At 38.0% G+C, this 20,927-nt stretch overlaps 1 protein-coding gene across 1 annotated transcript in view; it reads left to right on the forward strand.

The window, feature by feature from the left end:
• LOC129222065 (proton myo-inositol cotransporter-like) overlaps positions 1 to 20,927 on the forward strand; it is a 154,191-nt gene that overhangs the window by 50,772 nt on the left and 82,492 nt on the right.

Consider the following 20,927-nt stretch of genomic DNA (forward strand, 5'->3'; position numbering starts at 1 on the left):
AATTTCAACAACAAAAAAAAAAAAAAAAAAAAGCGCAATTTGAGACGACCTTTGATAATGTTAGGGAGAGGGTGTTTTGAAACATTCCCCCAGAATTATTACGAAATTGAAGTTCTAAAACGCAATTTTAGAATGCATCTTTTACGGAAAGTCAAATGAATAGGATCGGGACATCCTTGGACATATCTCTTATTTTAGTTGTGTTAGGTAAAAATTATGTGCAAGATCCCCTCCCCCCCAATCATGCATAAATTAGATACGTAGTAGAGGTAAGTTAAAAAGTCAACCGCCCTCTCCTTGAACAATTTCTGGATCCGTCCTTGCAAACCGTAGCCTCCTTTATCCCCAAATCGGTCTGACTCCAACTTCGTAGCCGTGTTCAAAACTTCAGGAAGTTATTTTCTTTTCTTCCTGCACAACCTCCAAGTCCTGGTATTTGAAAACCCAGTTCATGTCAAGAAAACAATTAAATGCACATATGTATTTATGTGCTGAGTGGAAATATCTGTGGAAATAAAATAATCGATGCGTATGGAAGATTAAAATAACATCGCAGAGTGTGCCGAAAACATTAATAAAACTATTAAAGGGCATACATATATAAACATATACACATATAAAAATATATAGCCATCTGCGCGACAATCATTTCTTCAAACAACGGCGAAAGGTGTTTTGGTGCACTTTTAACGATAGCATTTATATGCCTTTTAGTGCCGTTTCGAAAGTAATAGAACTCAAAGTGCATTAGTCCGAACATAAGAGATTTGAGATAGGCATCAATGGGCCGTATAGGAAATGCCAGCTATTTTATTGGTGAACATTTAGAATTTGGATTGATGGTGCAGGTGAATAACTATCAAACTGAGCCGTCATTAATCGAACTCGTATAATGGAATATGTTTGTCGTGCAAGCTTTAATAAAAAAGCTAATAATGAGGAAAAGTCGGGAATAGCACTACCGCAGCCAGAATTTATCTTCGAAAGGGGGGGGGGGTAGGAGAGGGCGTCGTAACTGTCCTTGTTAAGAAAAAAAACTACCATATTAGTCTCGGCTGTTATACCATGGGTTCATTGGCGATGACACTCGAACCGCCGCCCCCCCCCCCTTCCCCTGCTACTGGAGTATAAATAACACAGAACTTTGCCATACTAGTACAGTAAAAATAGGGGTCGGACCCAAACATTCAAAAAAAAAGAAGCTAAACCTGGTGCAAATTGTTTATTACCCTCCCAATAAGAACAGGTAAAACGTCCCACCCCATTGTGCGTCGGGTTTCGGAATGGGGGGGGGGGCATCTAAAAATTGCTGTTTTGAGCATTTTTCGGAATTTTTAGAGTAAATTTCAAGAGGGAATATTGTGTCATACTAAAGTTAAAAGCATGAAAATAAAGGCGTTTACCCCCAAGAGGGATGACACAACCCACCTAGAGCCCTCTATCCCCGTAAAACGAAGCAGTACCCCCCCCCCCCCCCCGTTCCCCCCTCCATACATTTCAAAAGGAAATATTATTTTATACGAAGTTAAAGTTAGTAATCAAGTGTGTTCATCCCTCAAGTGCGATGGTGTACCTCCTCCCAAAGCTACAGCACCCCCCCTCCCCCCCCCCAAAAAAAAATACGCCAATCCTGTCCATTTCAAGTAGAAGTAGTATTATTTCATGTAAATTTAAAATGCATTAAATCAGGACTGTCCACCCCACAAGAACAGTAGCTCACCTCCCAAAACGAAATAATATACTTAAAGATTCCCCCATGCCCCCTCTGATGGCACATTTGATTAAATGGTCGGAAAAATTATGCTGAACTAGTTTTTTTTCCCCTTTTACTATATTGCTTTTTTGCAGTACTTAAAAGCAAAATTTTTAGTTTGCGTTATAACATGCATGCCTCAAATACGTCATCAGATTGAGATAAAAGTTCCATCAGAATTGGAGTTTTCAAATGATTTCTCCTAAGCTTGTAACAAAAAGTCTTCGTTATCAAGATCTCTTTTGAAATCTAGATCCTCGGCAAAATCGTTATTGTTGCAGCTATGTCTAACATAGTTTGTGCATATAGTTGAGCACTTCAGTCCACCTTCAGACTTATCAAACATTCATTTTTCCAATAATCCCTCAGAGCAACCCCAAGATATGAGGTGAAGAAAGTCTTCTAGAGCGGAAGGCTTGGCTGTTGTAATACGACGCAGATATTTCTGTGGTGCTTTCTCCTTCTTTGTACCCATCAAAAATGACACTAGCTTTCCCATACTTACAAGTGACATATACACTGCGTTGCTGGCATATTTCCTTGAGGCTTGCAGATCATTACCAAAAAAAAAAAAAAAAAACATGATCGAAAAGGTATCTTCCATGTATAACATATATGACACCAACTGTTTATTTTGTGATGGTGGCGTGGATGGATCTTTTGCTTCAGGGGGAGGGGGGACAATAATACCTAATCATACAGGTTTTCTTTACTTCTGAAACCAGATTCATCGAATACAGATGGAGGATCTGCGCACAACTCGTACTAGAAGTTTTTAGCAATTTGTTGTTCCATCTTTTTTACTGTTTATACTATTCGGTGTAAAAGATGGTTTGAGCTTACACATCTCTACAGATAGTAACTACTCTCTTGTAACAGAAACTAACATAACTGCATACCTCTTTTACAAAGAAATGCAACTTAATTTTTTTGCCTTCCATATCCTTTTATGTTACTACCACAACGTTAAAGGCCACATCACAACTCACCTTATTATCAGCGACACGACCAGTATCGGTGAGCAACACCACTACCAACTTGAGTCTATACCCCGTAGAGAGGGAAGAGCAGTATTTAGCATTCTACTGTTGTATTGCTCATTGCTCTCATCAAGACTTCTTCTATCGTTGAATCACTACAGGTTCTGGACCACCTAAATTTGTCACTGCGTTGGATCGTTGGGCAGCCTTTATCAAATTTTTTTATCGCATAATATCGTACTCAAAAGTTTCAGATAGTGTCGTAAGTATATATGCGCATAGTTAGCATAATTCACATTACCAGCTGCGTAAAAGAGAGGCAGCTTGGTGTTTGCAAATGAGAACCCCCCACCGAATTAGAGGGTGCAGAATTGCAGCGTTGCCCGTCTCACTATTGGCAATTTCGGTTTATCCCCCCTTACGGTGATATTAAAAGATTGTAGAAATGTTGAATTAAATTAAGATGAAGGAGGTAAACTGCAGTCAATTTGGACTATTTTTTATGCTGCACAGGGATTTTGTTTTAAATATCACCCCAGCGCTCTAAACAGTTTAATATCTCCGGTCACAACTAAATTGGTTACTGAGCCCGCTTAGATCTTTTCGAATTATCCTCTGACATTACTATATCATTGTGTGGCATTTTGTACTTCGGAAAAGTTTTGAATCAGTGAAATTTTTTCATGAACTTCACTGCAATCGTTGATTTTAGGATGCAAATTCATGGTTCCCCCCCAAAGCGATGGTGCACCCCTGAAGTGTGACGGAGTACCCATCCAGAGTAAAAGCCCTCAAAAAAAAAAAAAAAAGAAAGAAAGAAATACCCCTTGAAAAAATGAAATAACTGCCTTAAAAATTCCAATGACGCAATCTGCGCCATGCTCCCCCCCCCACCTGTGCACCCCGGTTAATTAGCATTTTTTTATACCAGAGTTTATTATTTTACTATTATAGAGTGATTTCTGCGACTTTTGAGTAATTTTTTTAAGTAATAGAAATTATTTTTATTTAAAAAGAGGATTATTTCGCTCCCCCCCCCCTTTCCCCCAAAACCCGACGCGCAAAGTGCTGGGAGTTTTTACCCCTTCTTGCTGGAAGGGTAAGAAGTAATTTGCAACAGGTTTCAACTTTTTTTTTTTTGGAATTTAATATCAAAGTAGTAATTTTGTTAATTGTGCAAACAACCAGCTATTTTAATGATTAGTGTGAAGATAATGTTAAGCTCTCTTAATTAAATTACGGCTTAATTAGTAGCTTCAAATGTATGTTAAAAAATAGTATTTAGTAAATTTGGATACACGGGCAATTTATAATTTTGGTGGAATGCCTATTATTGATGTATTTCCCCTGCATCAGTTATTTTCATCTCAAAAATAATGACATTGATAAGGTCTCAGGGAGGTGAGGATCTTTCCATTAATATAGACCTAATAGATACATTTTTCATGGAATTTTTTTTCTTCGTTTCTACAATCTGCACATGTTAAGCATATGAAAACTTTTTCACTTATTTTTTTACATTAATTTACATCCCTGAAATTCAAGTTCACGGAGGCGAGAAGTCAGAATAACCACACTAAGTTTTTAAAGCAAAATATCTATCTTCTTGTTTTTCGACAAAAATCTCACAACTTCAACTCTGGCTGAAAATAAACAAGGGGGGCTCCCTTGTATCATGGAAAATAAAATTTGATGTCATTACTGCCACGTGTTAGAGGCAGGGAGGGGGATGGCATTTTGTGTTTAGGTAACGGAAGTGAGAATTTATTATGTGACATGACTCTGTCCTTCTAAAACGAACTAAAACACAATATTAAAAAATTAAATATACTTAAACAATTAATATTTGAGACACTTGTGAAAGGAATAATAAATAAATAAGTACATACTTTTAATTAAACAAGTTGTTTAGCAACATAAAGCTTATGTTAATGTTTATGTCATAAACAGTCACAACAGGTGTGTGACATGCCGCGGTAGTGAGAATTCACATGTTGTGAACCAAAAATATACTAAATTAAAAATTATTATTAAAAAATTGTTGGCAGGTTTTAATAGATATATTTTTGATGAAATTAAAAATCATTGTTAAATGAGTTGTTCCTTAAAGCTTTTACTGTAAAAGGCGTGTGACAGAAAAGTTACACTTTTTGAAGAATGACCCAAATATATGTACATTTTTAACTCCACAAATTTGATCCAGATAAACCGGACATCCGGATAAATAGGGGTCGGGTAAACGAAGTTCTGTTTTATGTACAGGGTTGTCCAAATTAAAGTTCCCCAACTCAGAGGCCTGTGCAGGATGTTCTATGGGTCATAATGTGATGAAATTTTGGAAACAGATACTTCAGATCATGCGCTCGTGATTTATTAAAAGAAAAAAAAAGTACTAAAAGTTGCCGATAAAGTACTAAAAGTTGCCGATAGATGGCGCTGTAACACAAGTAATTGGGAAATTTGCATATTTCAACAACGTGATTTGCAGAAAAAAAGCTTCGGCGCAACGTATGCAAAAGATGAGCCCTACAAAAGTGGAAGGTGGAAGACAGGCGCTGCACAGGTAGTTATTTTCAACCTCGCTGATACATAATGGTGACTTTGAAAGACAAAGCTCTATTGGTCAAACTTTTTTACCAGAATGACGAGAACTCATGTGCTGCTTTAAGAGCATTCCGTCGGCTGAAGAACATGCGCCGAGGACCGATGTCACCACGCGCTTTAAGAGAGATGATAAGGAAGGAAAGATCTGGACAACTGGGAATTTTGCCAGGTAGAGGACGCCATGTTGTGAATTCTGCACGCGTAGAAGACGTTGCTTTGGCGGTCGTGGATACCACTAGACAATCGCCACATGGTGTTGTCAGTGTGCCACGTGTTTCTCGTGCTGTGGATATGCCCTATACGACCGTCTGGCGTGTGATACGTCGAATCCTACCCTATTTTCCTTACAAAATCCATAGTCTTCATCATCTGTCGGACGGGGACCCTGTGGTTCGGGAAACATTTGCGCTGCAGTTCCTTGCCAGAATGGAAGTCGATGCTGCTTGACCGAGGAATATCCTTTGGACGGATGAGGCCCATTTTCACCTGAATGGTCAAGTGAATGCGCACAACTGCCACATTTGGGCAAGTGAAAACCCGCGAGTAATTCATCAAGTGCCCTTGCACCCTGCAAAGGTTACGGTATGGTGCGGTTTCACTGCAGCATTCATCATTGGGCCGTATTTTTTTTAAAGAGGTGACTCCAAGAGGATTCGAAACCTGCTCTGTCACAGGAAGACGATATCAGGACATGTTGACAACGTTTGTGATTACTGAACTGCAACAACGTGGCCACCTCCAGGACACGATATTTATGCAGGATGGTGCATCTCCCCATATTCTTCTGAGCGTTCAACAGGTGTTACGGGCAACTTTCACTGATGCACATGTGATCAGCCGCTGTTTCCCAACAGCTTGGCCTCCTCGCTCGCCTGATATCACCCCATGCGACTTTTGGTTATGGGGATTTTTAAAAGATCAAGTCTACCGAGAAAATCCAGCAACCTTGGCCGATCTGAAAGACTCAATTATTCAGAATGTGCGTGGTATTAATGTGCACTTATTGCGTTCCGCTGTGGAACACACTGCTTTACGGATGGAAAAAGTTGTGGAGAACCACGGCAGACATATAGAACATCTATAGAATGTCTTGTTGATCGGCAACGCCACCTATCGGCAACTTCAGGTACTATTTTTTTTTTTTTTTAATAAATCACGAGCGCATTATCTGAATTGTCTGTTTCCAAAATTTCATCACATTATGACCCATAGAACATCCTGCACAGGCCTCTGGGTTGGGGAACTTTAATTTGGACAACCCTGTAGATTTAGAAGAAACTTAATGGGGTCATTCCATATCAAGTGATCCAAAGTTTTTTCCCTCACCCTTTTGTATTTCTTTGAAATTTGGCTCATTGGTTGTACCCTTTGAGGTAATAAAAAGTCCAAATTTTTTTATTTTTATCTCTATTATTTTTTTATTTATGACACTTTGATTTTTCGAAAAACCCTCTTTTTTTCATGGATGCTTGAACATAAAAAGGACGATAACTCAGCACCAAATATAGATAGAAAGATTTGGTAAAAAAAGTTTTAAAGTACATTAGTTTCTGTTTAATAGGATATGCAACATGACTAATTTCAAAACATTTTTAATTTTTAAAAAATGAAATTTAAATTTAAAATTTAAATTTTTCAGAAAAGGTATAATGATTTTTTTTTTTTAATTCTCAAAAATTTGTGTGTATTTTATCTTCATTTGTGCAAATTTTCAAGTTGGGATCTCAATGGGATCATATTTTTATGAATTTTTAAATAAAATTTGACATATGAAATAATGACATTTTTCAGGTTCTAACTAGTTAAATATGGGGTTCTCTTACTGGGGATGATCTAGTAAGTAGTAATTGATCCTGACTATGCTTGAAATGAGCTGACATGAATTTGTGGATTAGTAACCCCCCCCCCCCCTCCCCCACACAACCACTTTTTATCTTCTTTTTTTTTCAAAACAGTATTCAAAAAAAAAAAAAAAAAAAAAGCTGGCACGTAAGAGTTATAACCATAATAAACTGGGACGCACGCTGCTAAACATCAGTAGTGACTAAAGCTTATGAATGGGGGAAGGTTGTCATAAAAATTCAAAGTCATAAAAACTAACAGACAAACAGAACCACTCATTTACAGCTTTTTTTCTTTCGGAAACTGGGACGGTAGGGGGGAGGGGGATGAGGAGGGGGGAGGCAATCTGAAATGAAACTTAACAACATTGAAGGTTATGCTCAAACTAGCAAAATTTGTTTGATCTATAACTGCTTTTAATTTATGTATAAATAGATCTCGCTGCATTGCTCTCTTTTACGACTGAAATTAAAAGAAAGCTAGCATTAAAGAAAAGAAAAAAAACAGCTGCACTCCGAATGTTGTAGAAAGACATTTAGTTTTATGTGACAGACATATGACCTGATACTTAGATTTATTTTTAGTTTAGTGTGAAAAGAATGAAACAACACGGGGGAACACTCCTATTTTGCTATGATCTTGTGGCAAACTATTTCTTTCCTCCCTCCAATATTGAAAGTTGGTGCAGGGGTAAGGGATGAAATGAATCATAACTTTCCTTATCAGATAGTGAATTAATCAAGTACACTTCGTGAAGTTCGGATTGAAAAAGAAACACTTGGTCTGAAAAAAAAAAAAACATCAGCTGAGGCGTGATACTTGTATGGTGTTAATCGTATGTGTGGATGAGTGGGGGGGGGGGGTAATGTACTTCGTCTTGCTTTAAAGAAGAACATTTACTAGCTTTTAATATGTTTTCTATTCATTTTGTTCCATTTTATTCATTTATTTATTTTTTACATTTTGAAAATAGTTTTAAAAAAAATGACAAAAGTGGTGGTCCGGGGGGGAGGGGGGCTTTTCTTATTTTAAAGAAGAACATTTACGAATTTTTAATAAGTTTACTATTTATTTTGGTTATTTATTTATTTATTTTTACATTATGAAAAGTTTTGAAAAAAAAAAAAAAAGACAAAAAGTGATTGTGTGGCGGAGGGGGGGGGGGAGGTACTAATCTACAAATTCATGTCAGCTCATTTCAAGCTAGTTATGATCAATTATTACTTACTAGACCATACCCAATAAGAGAACCCCATATTTAACTAGTTAGAATCTGAAAAATGTCATTATTTCATAAGTCAAATTTTATTTAAAAATTCATGAAAATATGATCCCATTGAGATCCCAACTTGAAAATTTGCACAAATGAAGATAAAATACACACAAATTTTTGAGAATTTTAAAAAAAAATTCATTATACCTTTTCTGAAAAATTTAAATTTAAAAATTAAATTTTATTTTTTAAAAATTAAAATTTTTCTGAAAATAGTCATGTTGCATATCCTATTAAACAGCAACTAATGTACTTTAAAAGACTTTTTACCAAATCTTTCTATCTATATTTGGTGCTGAGTTTTCGTCCATTTTATGTTCAAGCATCCATGAAAAAAAGAGGGTTTTTCGAAAAATCAAAGTGTCATAAATAAAAAAATAATAGAGATAAAAATCTAAAAATTTCGACTTTTGATTACCTCTAAGGTTACAACCGATGAGCCAAATTTCAAAGAAATACAAAAGGGTGAGGGAAAAAATTTCCCAAATTTTGGATCACTTGACATGGAATGACCCAATGTGGGAGATTTTAATTTTCAATTTTATTTTTGTTTTATAGAACGATGCGTAAAATCATCAACTTTAAAAAAAAAGGCCGTCATGTGATAAGTATAATTTTTTAAATTAATTTTAAAAGAATGTACGCAATATGATAAGCAAAAGTGACTTTGTGCGCATTGCATCAAAAAGCATAATGGCTTAGCCAACAAGTTTTTACGTATTATTATAGTGGGTAGCGCCGTGCATCACCAGTTACTGTACGAATTTGTGGTAGTTTTTTTTTTTTTTTTTAAATTTGTAAATCTAGTTTATGCACTTCTTTATAATGCCAACTTTCTTCTTACTGTTGATAATTGTTTGATCTTGCAGAGTGCATTGTGATGTTTAAGGGCAGGCTTAATAAGCCGCGACCTATTTTATTTACAACCGAGATTGTAAAAACGAGCTAAAATTTGTGTTTAATTTTCCGAGTTCGAGATATAATTTTATAATTTTATTTAACGCTATCTATAGAGACATTCAACAATATCTAAAGGTCAAAATCAAGTAGTATAATTGGTCGATACTTTCGTTGGAGTTTATTACTCTCGAAGTTTTTATTCATAACATCATTAGTGGATAACCCCACTGAAAGTAACATGTTATTTATGAATTGACTTTGTGACTCTATATTTCCTGTATGGCATCATTAATCCATATAAACAGAACATCTTTATGTTTTGAAGACTTAATAATAAAACTTTTGTATACGAAAAAGATTAGATAAAAGTAATAACTAAAGAAAATTTATCAATAATAGATTATTGGGAGCTTGAGGAATATGAAAAAAGCGCTGAAAACGTTTTCTAAAGCTAGTAAAATAACATCTTGCGAAAAGTTTCTCCAACTTTAGTGAACATAATTGGTCTTTCAAGACGGTAACTTATCGATCTGCAAGAGTTTTTGGATTTGTTTTGAAAGAATTTCACTTATATTGCATCTAAACTTCAAAATTTATAATTTAATTTAGCAAAACTTCAGTAGAAAATACGTTATTCACTTCCAATCTAAAATAACAATGACTGTAAACCTCATTATATTAAGTTCACGTAACTACTTAGATTATATCTTAGTAACTACTAAGATACAATCTAAGTAGTTACGTGAACTTAATATAATGAGGTTTACAGTCATTGTTATTTTAGATTGGAAATGAATAACGCATATTATCTTTTCTTTACAAATAAATAAAGCTGAAAGTCTCTCCGTCTGGATGTCCGGATCTCTGTCTGTCAGGATTTTTGTGACGCGCATAGCGCCTAGACCGTTCGGCCGATTTTCATGAAATTTAGCACAAAATTAATTTGTAGCATGGGTGTGCACTTCGAAGCGATTTTTCGAAAATTCGATTTTGTTCTTTTTTCTATCCCAATTTTAAGAACATTTTACTGAGCAAATTATCATAACGTGGACTAGTAAATTACCAAACTATACCATAACGTGAAATCGTAACATTGGCGAGCAAATTGGCGAGAAATCCACCATCCATTATTTGTAAATATACAGGTGAACCAAATGACCTTTTAATTTTCTACTACAGGTAAAGCCGTGCGGGTACCACACCACTAGTATAAAATAAGGTAATAAATTGAATTTATTTGTGAATGATTCTTTAGTGAGTATATTATTACTTTATTTGCCCATTATTTTTCTCGCGCACTTTTATATTAAGTGTACGTGTCATTCATATGATTACAGTAAAGACCGTATTACCTAAACTAAAGTGGCGGTACGTCCCGAGACAATTTACCTAAAACCTCGTTTTTAGGTAAATTAGGTCAGAATCTATGTCTCGGTGGTCCCGAGCATCGATTCTGAACGCCGAAATGTACCATTTTTTGAAAGGGGAGTAGCATACAGAAGCAAGTTACCCTTAATTTTTTTTTTTAAATGTTCGAGCAGACCGTCAACAATAATTTGATTCATGTGAACTCGATACTATTTCAAACTATTAAATTAAAAATGAAACTCAATAAATCTCCAGCTTGCTTGACTCACAATCAAAAGTATTATCATTCTTTTATTATTATTATTTGAGTTCAGTGACCATCGCACTAATTACTCTTGGTGTATCGAACCCCGTTGCTGAAGATTTTGTCTTCTTTCATAAGTATTACTGTATAACTTTGTCAACATGCGTCATGTCCATCTGTCTAGCGTACATGTTGACGTGTGAATGACTTGCAGTCGTTTGTTTTCTAACGACATAGTTTTGTGTTGCCGAAGAAAACACATATCCAGGTGTTTTTGCGTCTTGTTGTGACCTTCAAATCTATAGCAAGTTATTTCTCTCTTTAAACTGTCAATTGCTTTTTCTTTGTCTTCGAATAATACTTTTTTTACGTTTGTTGATTGTTCATGTCATGTCGTGATCGATACATCAGTCTGAAAAAGGCTGTTCTCATGCTAGGGGTTGATTTTTTAAGATTTTTATATAGAAACGTTGATTCTGGTCTTCTAAGTTTAAGCGCAATCTGGGCTCCAAGAACTAAAGAAAGAGGCCTTTATTTATTTCTGATTTAAAAAAAAAGGTGTAATAGCTCTATCTTTTTCATACTTTATCATAGTCATACATAAAGGAGCTGAATTTAGTCTGAATTTTGTCCAATGCCTATGTATAAATAATTTTGGAAAAAGAAGGGGATAAAAGAAAAAGCACAGAATATGAGCTCTTGTTAGCTTCCATGCAAATGAATCCCGATTATGTATGTGTGTATGTATCTATTTATTTATCGATCTGTCTCTCTATGTTCTACCCTGGGTCATTTCGACTCTGATTGGCGTGTTTAGTTGGAATAAAAACACTATTTATAATATGATATGTTTAAGAATTTCTTTACAGTTTTCTTCATTTTCATTCGTCACTCAATGTCAATTACTTTTTGACTTTATCAATTCTTATTTTTTTATTTCAAAAATGTGCATTTATTTTTAAAACTTTTTGAAACAGTGAAAAGTTACTGTTGCCATCTTTCCAAGTGTTTCATACTCTGAAAAGTCAAGCATTTTCTGATGTAATGTAAAATTGCTAATTTTCTGCCATCAAGTGTTTTTATACAGCAAAAACAAATCTTAAACACCTTGAACAAGTCCATGTTTTTTCCTTACCTAATGATTCTTACGTTATATTCTGTTCAATATCGTCTTTTATACTTTTCCAATTCAAATAGTATCGATTTAATGTTAAAATATAATATACTAGTGGTACCCGCACGGCTTTGCCCGTAATACAAAAATGAAAAGGTCTTTTGGTTCGCCTGTATATTTACAAATAATGTATGGTGAATTTTCTCGCCAGTTGGCTTGTACCCATCTTACGGTTCCACGTTATGATAATTTCGTATCTCGCCAATTGGCTTGTGCCTATGTTACGGTTTCACGTTATGATAATTTCGTAATTTACTCGTCCATCTTATGATATTTTTGTTCTTAAAATTGGAATAGAAAAAGAACCACATCGAATTTTCGAAAAATCGCTTCGAGGTGCACACCCCCATGCTACATACTTTGTGCCAAATTTCATGAAAATCGGCCGAACGGTCTAGGCGCTATGCTCGTCACAGACATCCTACAGACATCCAGACATCCTCCGGACAGAGAGACTTTCAGCTTTATTATTAGTAAAGATTACCGTGAAAAAACGAAGCCCCTGGTAAATGTCAACATCCGGTGGTTGAATGTCAACATTTGCGTTCCAAAGACATCGGCGAGAACCTGAATTTCCGATGAATCACCGGAGAGTTTTGACATTCTTAAATTCCAGTCTTTCGCGGTAACTTTAGTATATGTTCCCGTGAAAGCCCGAAATCGGGGATTATCGACTTTCACGGATGTTTCACCGGAAGTACGTATTCAATCTTTCACCGATGTTTTTAGTGTTTGAGTATTGATATTCACGAACTATTGTCGACATTTACCAGATTTCGGGCTCTCACATTAGGATATATATATTTCGGGGAACGGAGTACCTTGACTCTTGAACTTCTCAAAATAAAAAATGAAGCAATGCGATTTAAAAAACAGGAAACGAATCGAATTGCTCGTTTCTTTTTCCCCCTTTTTGCTACGACTTCGTTATGCTATACTCTGTGGGAGCGCACTCCAAATCTATCATCTTCTATATCCAATTATTTGCTAGATTACAACTGTATCAAGTAACCGAATCTAATATGTAGAATGTTTTTTTTTCCTTATCCTTTCGATCGTTAGGGTTAAGCCGAGTATATACGTCCTCGCGAGAATGTATTTGAAATGTTAGAGCCGAGATTTTTCGCAATAGTTTTCCCCTAACGTAAAACCTTAGCAAGGAAGGAATGGGAAATATTGAACAAATTAAGAATTTAGTTGTGACGTTTCCGAAAGCAAGAAATGTAATGTGGAGCATTTTGAGAAGAAATAAAATAGAGGGAGTGAAGACATTCATTCATTCGTGGAGCGACGATCTCAAGTCACGTGATAGATTTTAAAGCAAAGCATTGGAAGAAATCAAGTTTTTTTCTGCTAGTTTCACGCAACACACGTCAACTGTTCGACGTTGTCGAGTCACGTGACTTGGCGTCTTTGCCTCAGCTTTTGCTGAGCCAATGATTGGACTTTTTCCCTCCATTTACTAATTCCTGCTCTAAGAGTCGGCGTCATGGAGTTGGAGTCGAACTGATTTTGGTGCAAAGGAGTCGAAGGCTTTCAAACTATAAAATTCGGAGTCGACCATTTTCATTCCGAGTCCAAAATTTTCTCAAGCCTGCGGAGTCAGCATCGGAGTCGAAATCGGATGGATTTTGAGATAAAGGAGTCGGGAGTCGAAAGTACATAAATTCCCGGAGTCGGAGTCGGTCATTTTTCCTCCGACCCTGCAGTCCTGATTTTAACGCTCGAAGAGTTAAAATCAGGGTTACCAAGGGGGGGGGGGCAACGATTGAGAATGATTTGTTGCTAACAGTGGGAAATGAAACATGATTGTAAAAAATAAATAAATAAACAAATAAAATAAAATTATTTTTGTTAAATTTTCAGAGACTTTATTGTTGCAATAGAGAGCATTACATGCATGGAACTTTTTTACAGGACTTTATTTATTATTGAACTGTTCAAATGAAAAATGAAGATATTATAAAAGTATGCTTTAAAAATAGATTAAAATTAACTAGAAGTCTGGAAAAATGAAATAAAACGCTCAGTTGCGAAATGATTTATAATTAAATATTTATTCTTCACCTTAAATTAAACATTAAAAATCACTAGATTAATAATCTGCTTCATATAATTTTACTCGGCATCGTCTGCTTCGTTAATTGAATTCGGACGTAGAATTAAAGCCTCACACTCTTATTCCTTTGTCAAATCTGGATGAAGTCATTTTCTTTTGTGCTAGGAACAAAATTGTCATAACCTTTTTTTTTTTTTTTTTTGTTGGCAAAACTTAATCACATTTCCCCGAAAAATAATTACTTCTGGAAGTTTTTCCTGTTTCGTTTTTGCAAATTATTTTATGTTTGAACCGTTATCTTTAGCTTTTCCTCTCAAAACGTAAAAGAATTATTTCAGTTTATCTTCAACTGAAAATAAAATAATTATTTTTTTGTTATCGAACAGATTAGTCTTACGTATTTAAATTCCTACAGCAGTAATAAGTCCCAAATGTTTAATATTGTTACAAATCCTGTAAATAGTAATTATTGTAGTAACGTAACCTGTAAATAGTTTCCCGTAATGAATATACAACCCCTTTTTCATATGGCTAAAATATACGACCCCTATTCCCTTTTTGTTCATTGATAAAATTTGATAACGGTCAACGCATTTCGAGAAGCGTGTGGAATATTTGAGAAAATTCTTTTCGGTGTATTTAAGCCGTTAGCGATGGATAAACAGTGAGTTTCGATTCAGATTTCGAACTGTGAGTTTGTATTAGCTCTGTTTATAGCGAGGCATTTCGCTGTGTTGTTTTCGTATTTGGAAGTAAATACGTGTGTAAACGTTGAGTTTACGGTGTTGTGTGATAATTGCTTTATTGCTGATGAATAATTTAGCAGTTGTTGAAGATCTTTCCTGTACATAGTGTAAATAAATTTCCTGTGTTTTTATCAAGAACTGTGTTTTCATTTCAAGAAAGTGGAAGTCGCACCGAATCCGTTACAATTTGGCGCCCAACGTGGGGCTACTTCAGGACTTTCTTGCAGTAAGTGTGACTTTGGACATTTTTTCATAAAGACTTTTTAAATTTGGACTTTATTTTTATGGTGATTACTCGCGCAATGGATGAACAATTAAAACAACTGCTTGATGCAATCAACTCTGTGAAGAGTGATATGGCGGCTAATCAAGAACAATTAAAAAGTGACTTGACTGCAAGTTTTACAGCTAATCAAGAACAATTAAAAAATGATATGGCAGCTAATCAAGAACAATTAAAAAATGAATTGGCGGCTAATCAAGACCAATTAAAAAGTGATTTGACTGCAAGTTTTACTGCAAATCAAGAACAATTAAAAAATGATATGGCGGCTAATCAAGAACAATTAAAAAGTGATCTGACTGCAAGTATGTTGGCAAATCAAGACCAGTTAAAAAGCGATTTAACGGTGCTGAAAAAGGACTTAACGGTGCTGAAAAAGGACTTAACGTCTAACCAAGAAGAAATTAAAAACGACCTTATTTCGGTAAAGACTGTGATGGAAAATAAATTTAATGACATAGAGCATCGAGTTGATGCAATTGAAGAAAAATTTGATACCGTTGAAAGCCGATTCAATGCTGTAAAAAATAAATTTGAAGATGAAGATAGAAGATTTCATCTACTTAAAGAAGAGATCTTTAAGGACGTGGAAAGGAGATTGGCGACCGCGGAAAGCAGCTCTGTACAGTTTGGCGCTCCCACATCGGTTGCTCGACCGTCCATTAAACTTGCCACATTTGATGGGAAAACTTCGTGGCAGGTTTACAAAACTCAATTCATGATAGTGGCGGAAGCGAACGGATGGGACTCTGCTACCAAGGCCTGTCATCTTGCAGCATCCCTGAGAGGTGACGCAGCGGACATTCTCCAGACCCTTCCGGACAGCCAGCGCCTGGATTTCGCCGCCCTCACATCTGCGTTGGAGCTTCGCTTCGGTGAGAAGTGCCAGAAAGATTTCAGCCGACTCCAGTTGAAATCCCGTTTCCAGAAAACCGGGGAAACCCTGCAAGAGCTAGCGGCGGACGTCGAGAGATTGTCTCATCTTGCTTTTTGTGACTGTCCTGCGGATGTTCGAGACAACCTGGCACTCAACTACTACATCGACGGGGTTCGAAATCCGGAAATCCAGAAAGCTCTACGGATGGCGGATGTCAAAGACCTGAGTTCTGCTGTTGTGTATGCAATGAAGTTGGAGGCCGCCCAGCAAGCAACCCGCAAGGATCGCCATTCAATCCGCGGCGTGAAAACTGATGAGCCTGATCCGGTTTCGTCACGTTTTGCTGATCTGGAAAAGCAAATAAAAGAAATTGCAGGAATCCTCAAAAGGAATTCGGCTCCCAAGGACCATAATGGACAATCACTTAAGTGCTGGAAATGTGGTGGCGAGGGTCACTTACGAAGAAACTGTGAAGCTCGTCAAGAAACCGGAGGGAAGAGCACCTCTCCCTCGCAGGTCCAGGAAAACTAAGCCATGGCAATCTCGCGGGGCGGAGGTCGCCAAATTGGAATGAGCCCCATCTTAAAGTTTTCCAGATTTCATCGACGAGTGGCGGCAGTAATGGACTGTTTGTTTACGCATATGTAAACGGGTTTCCCTGCGAACTGATTATTGACACTGGAGCCAATGTTACGATCATTAGAACAGATGTGGCTCGTCAATTTGGACTCAACATTCTGTGGACGCCGCCCTGCGTTACCCTCCAAACTGTGACAGGTGACAAGATCGAGATTGAAGGTAAAGTGAACTTAGAAATTGTGTTTGGAAATGCCATTTACCATCATACCGCATTCGTTGCTGCTATCATAGACCCCTTCATTCTCGGATTGGACTTTTTAAAGAAGTATGACTTCAACCTCGACTTCAAGACTAACGAGCTGCACTCGACGAGAGAAGACATAGCAGTCTTTCCCGCAGAAAGTGATGTAAAATCCGCTCATCAAATAATTGCCCAAACAGATTTATCAATTCCCTCAAGGACAGAATCATTAATACCCGGCTCCATTGAAGAAAGCAATAGTTTTAGATTTGGACTCATTGAATACCCCAACTTAAGCAATAACCCAAAAGGAGTGCTGGTGGCATCTACGCTTGTGGACCTTTCCAAGGATGTAATTCCTGTGAGAGTCGCCAACATGAGTGAAAGGCCAAGGAATATCCGGAAAGGCGAAGTGTTAGCAACTTGTACTCCCGTAAACTGCATCATTAGAAGAATCAATTCCCCCGAGACTGTGTCTTCTGAGTCCTTGACATCGAAGTTAATTGGGAGTGCACCCTTATCGAAGGATCAAAGAACTGCTGCGGAACAATTGGTGGACGACTTCAAGCATCTGTTTTCATCTACATCGGAGGATGTGGGCCGGACGAATTTAACGCAGCATAGGATCTACACTGGAGAACACCCCCCTATTAAACAGCATCCAAGACGACTACCGTTCGCCAAGAAGGAAGAGGTTGAGACCCTCCTGAAAGAGATGAAGGAGAATGATGTAATCGAACCCTCATCCAGTCCTTGGGCCTCTCCCATCGTCTTGGTCCGAAAGAAAGATGGCTCCACCAGATTTTGTGTCGATTACCGACGACTGAATGAAATCACCAAGAAAGACAGTTACCCTCTTCCACGGATAGACGACACCTTAGACACTCTTTCCGGACACAAGTGGTTTTCGACCCTGGACTTGAAGAGCGGCTACTGGCAGGTTGAGATACACCCTGATGACCGAGAGAAGACAGCGTTTACAACTGGACAAGGCTTATGGCAGTTTAAAGTGATGCCCTTCGGCCTCTGCAATGCACCAGCTACGTTCGAACGTCTTATGGAGACAGTGTTAAGAGGACTTTCCTACGAATCCTGTCTGGTCTACTTAGACGATATCATCATCGTGGGACGCAGCTTCGAAGAACATCTGGCAAATCTTAGGAAGGTGCTGCAAAAGCTTAAGGAAGCCAATCTGAAGTTAAGCCCGTCCAAATGTAATTTGTTCCGCCGGGAAGTGAACTACCTTGGTCACATCATCTCTTCTGAGGGTGTACAAACCGATCCAGAGAAGGTATCTGCGGTCAGGAGTTGGAGTCGTCCCGAAAACATCCATCAGCTGCGAAGTTTCCTGGGGCTCTGCACCTACTACAGGAAGTTTGTAAAGGGTTTTTCCAACATTGCACGACCTTTGCATAAGCTGACGGAGAGCAAGCAAAAGTTCGAATGGTCCAAAGAATGCGAAGATGCATTTCTACGACTGAAGGAGGCTTTAACATCAACGCCTATCCTCGCCTGAAAAATCCTTCATCCTGGACACTGATGCGAGCAACGAGGGCATCGGAGCTGTTTTATCCCAAGAAATTGACGGAAATGAACATGTCATCGCTTACTGGAGCAAATGCTTATCAAAGTCGGAGCGAAATTACTGCGTCACCAGAAAGGAGTTACTGGCCATAGTGAAAGCTGTAGAACACTTCCATCATTACCTCTACGGCCGAAAATTTCTGCTTCGGACAGATCATGCCTCATTAACTTGGCTTTTGAACTTCAAAAATCCGGAAGGCCAGATAGCCAGATGGATACAGCGGCTCCAGGAATATGACATGGAGATCAAGCATCGAAAAGGGTTATCTCACGGTAATGCTGACGCTTTATCAAGGAGACCCTGTCCCGAGAACTGCCACTATTGTTCCCGAATCGAGAAACAGTATGGAACGACTAGCCCTACTGCCTATCAGGTGACAGTGACTTCAACATCATCAGAACCTGATCCATGGAGTGACGACCAAGTTCGAAAAGATCAACTTGAAGACCCCGACATAAAACCAATTTTGGAATTCATGGAAAGTGACAGTCGGCGACCTAGCTGGCAGGACGTTTCCATCTTCAGTCCTGCAACAAAAAGATACTGGGCTTTATGGAATTCGCTCCATTTACGGAACGGCGTGCTACACCGAAAATGGGAATCTGACGACGGCAAAACATCTAGGTGGCAGTTACTACTTCCCCGATCAAGGATTTCAGATGTTCTGAAAGAAATACATAGTAGTGCGACTGGAGGACATTTTGGTGTCCTGAAAACCCTCAATAAAGTTCGGGAGCGCTTCTTCTGGAGCAAGGCGAAGGATGACGTGGAGAAGTGGTGCCATTCTTGTGACGCCTGTGCTGCTCGTAAAGGACCGAAGAAGAGAAGCAGAGGGAAGCTACATCTGTACAACGTTGGAGCTCCTTTCGAACGAATTGGGATCGACATCCTGGGTCCTCTACCAAGAACTGCTGATGGGAACAAATACATTCTTGTTTCCATCGACTACTTCACCAAATGGCCGGAAGCATATCCCATTCCAGATCAAGAGGCTACCACCGTAGCAGAGACTCTAGTCCAAAATTGGATCTCGAGATATGGAACACCTTTGCAGATTCATTCCGATCAAGGGAGGAATTTCATCTCTGCTGTGTTTAAGGGCCTATGTCAAATTTTCGGAATTGAGAAAACTAGGATAACACCACTACACCCACAATCGGACGGCATGGTGGAGAGATTTAACCGCACAATCCTGAACAATCTCTCGCTTATGGTATCCAGAAATCAACAGGATTGGGACAAGAAGCTACCTTTGTTCCTGCTGGCCTATCGCAGTGCTGTCCACGAGACTACCGGATATGCCCCATCTCAGATGCTCTTTGGACGAGAGCTTCGGCTACCTTGTGATCTCGTCTTCGGTCGTCCTCCGGATGCGCCTGCATCGCCTGAGGAGTACATCCAGGATCTCCAGGCCCGGTTGGAAGACGTTCATAACTTCGCACGAGAGCGAATCAACATCGCGGCGGAGAAGATGAAGACCCGATACGACACAAGGTCTACTGGACGTGAATTCAACGAAGGCGACAAGGTTTGGTTATGGAATCCCATCCGACGGAAAGGTCTTTCACCCAAATTGCAGTCGCATTGGGATGGACCCTACAAAGTCGTTAACCGACTAAATGACGTCGTAGTGAGGATCCAAAAATCACCTAATGCAAAACCTAGGGTTGTACATTATGATCGGTTAGCCCCATACTATGGCCATAGTTCATGAGTATTACGTAAACAACCATGGCTGATAACATAAAAGTTGTAGATAATTTTTGCTTTTAATGTTTAGTAATATTTCTTGTTATTATTGTGTTTTCTGTATCTGTTAGTTATTAATTAATGTGTATATTTGTAAACTTGTGATAGAAGTTTGGCACCCTTTCTGGGGATTGTACTGCCCGGGACGTGCAGTCCTTAGGAAGGGGGCAATGTTACAAATCCTGTAAATAGTAATTATTGTAGTAACGTAACCTGTAAATAGTTTCCCGTAATGAATATACAACCCCTTTTTCATATGGCTAAAATATACGACCCCTATTCCCTTTTTGTTCATTGATAAAATTTGATAACGGTCAACGCATTTCGAGAAGCGTGTGGAATATTTGAGAAAATTCTTTTCGGTGTATTTAAGCCGTTAGCGATGGATAAACAGTGAGTTTCGATTCAGATTTCGAACTGTGAGTTTGTATTAGCTCTGTTTATAGCGAGGCATTTCGCTGTGTTGTTTTCGTATTTGGAAGTAAATACGTGTGTAAACGTTGAGTTTACGGTGTTGTGTGATAATTGCTTTATTGCTGATGAATAATTTAGCAGTTGTTGAAGATCTTTCCTGTACATAATGTAAATAAATTTCCTGTGTTTTTATCAAGAACTGTGTTTTCATTTCAAGAAAGTGGAAGTCGCACCGAATCCGTTACAATATTCCAAA

Source organism: Uloborus diversus, chromosome 5 (assembly GCF_026930045.1).
Source record: "Uloborus diversus isolate 005 chromosome 5, Udiv.v.3.1, whole genome shotgun sequence".
In the NCBI taxonomy this organism is placed as follows: domain Eukaryota; kingdom Metazoa; phylum Arthropoda; class Arachnida; order Araneae; family Uloboridae; genus Uloborus; species Uloborus diversus.